General features: G+C 43.2%; 1 pseudogene; it reads left to right on the top strand.

Annotated features, from left to right (window-relative positions):
- Positions 1–297: 297 nt before the first annotated feature.
- LOC148021162 (putative serine/threonine-protein kinase At1g01540 pseudogene) lies at positions 298–1,216 on the top strand (annotated as a pseudogene).
- The last annotated feature ends 709 nt before the right edge of the window (positions 1,217–1,925 follow it).

Raw genomic sequence — 1,925 nt, 5'->3', positions numbered from 1 at the left:
CAAAAAGCTATAAAAGCATGTACTTGACACTCATTTTAAGGAATGGTACTTTCAGTTTGAGTCACTCAAGATTGTGTTTATGAGTCCAAGCTAATTTATCTTGGAACCTAATTCACTTGAGTTACAATTCCTTATTCTGATAATGTATCGTGTGTTTGATTTGCATCCACCATAGCTAACTAGCTCTAGATCCGTGTTTGTTAACATGGTATCAGAGCCATGGCTGAGCTAGGTAGCTAGTGGTGTGTTTTCTTCTTCCTTGCAAGCTCTCAACCACATGATAGAGGCTACGACTGATTTCTGCGCTGGGGTGGATATGGGATTGTGTACTATGGTCAGCTACCTGATGATACACGCATAGCTGTGAAAAATCTTCTAAATAATAGAGGTGGAGGCGATAGGACGTGTCAGGCACAAGAATCTTGTACGGTTGATTGGATATGGTATGGAAGGCTCGCAAACAATGCTTGTTTATGAGTATATTGACAATGGGAATTTGGAGCAGTGGCTCCATGGACAGCTGGGGGAACATCCACCATTGAGTTGGGATATCAGAATGCGAATGATTCTCAGTATTGCAAAGGGACTGGCTTATCTGCATGAAGGGTTGGAGACTAAAGTAGTCCATCGTGATGTGAAGTTAAGCAACATCCTGATAGATAGCCAATGGAATCCAAAGGTCTCTGATTTTGGACTTGCTAAATTGTTAGGGCCTGGAAACAGCCATGTGACAACACGAGTCATGAGGACATTTGGGTATGTTGCTCCAGAATATGCTCTCACTGGAACGTTGACAGAGAAGAGTGATGTGTTCAACTATGGGGTGATTCTTATGGAGTTGTTCACAGGACGACGAGCCCCTCTCGACTTTAGCAGACCTCCAAACTGGACCAACAGTCTGCTTTTCTATGACGACAAGAAGCAGGGCATCCCCAATAGCAGTGAGCGTGAAGATGTGCGAGGCCCACATCTCCCAGGGCTGAAGAAAAAGGAGATCATAAAAGTGCAGATGGAAGAAGCCGGCCATGTGCTATGCATTAGCTGTGAGTGTAGCAGGAAGGAGCAGAAGCGGAGGGGCACTTCGAGTTATGAATGTGAAAGGTCCCGGCTTCCGCCGAGGCGAAGGCTGAAGGGCACGAGAAGCGAGGGAGAAGCAGCAAAATCCAGCTCCTTGAGTGAAGGCATGAGAGGGGAAAGCAAAACCCTTCATTTTTAGAGGGGAGCCGACGACTACCATGGTCCTTGAGAGCATCCCTGTTGCTCCAGCCATGAGCGCGGAAGGGGAGGATGAAAAGTGGCCAGCAGCACGTTATCCGTCTTTCCTTAAACCTTAAGCATTAAGGTTAAAAGCCTCCTCCAATTTTTTTATTTAAAAAGAACCTTTTTCACACTTGACCCCTCTCTCTCAAACCAGTCTTCTCAAGCCATTCACATTGATCTTAGTTTTCAGAAAACCTGTATGCTTCCAATCTCCTTCACTCTACTCTATCAAGTGTCTTTTGACACTAGCATTGTTGTGTGACAATTCAATAATTGTGATCACAAATATCACTTGTCAAAAGGATTAGACATTGTCCGAGAATACTCGCATTTGAGATGGTTTGCTACTTTGCTCAAGAATCCAATGCCATTCCTTCTAAAAAAATGTGCCAAGAAGACTGAAGCAAAAAGAGAAGTATCATGTACCACACATCAACAAAAGGGATAAAGAACACCATGAAGACCAAAATGCAGAAGCTCAAACATTGGAGCAAAAGACCAAGAAGAAGATCAAAGAATGCCAAAGAAGCATGAAGGAAATGAAGAATATAAAATACTCCACTGCTGCAAACCAACAAAATTTTTTTTTTGCAAAAGTTTCCCATAGAGGATCTCAAATTCCCAGAGTGGATTTAAAACCCTTACCAAGAATGTAAAGTTTCAAG

This window comes from Lygodium microphyllum, chromosome 18 (genome assembly GCF_053477565.2).
Source record: "Lygodium microphyllum isolate KBCC chromosome 18, Lygodium_microphyllum_v1.1.10, whole genome shotgun sequence".
Taxonomy (NCBI): Eukaryota; Viridiplantae; Streptophyta; class Polypodiopsida; order Schizaeales; family Lygodiaceae; genus Lygodium; species Lygodium microphyllum.
Note: the sequence above shows the minus strand (reverse complement) of the source record. Positions and strands in the feature narration are given on the sequence as shown.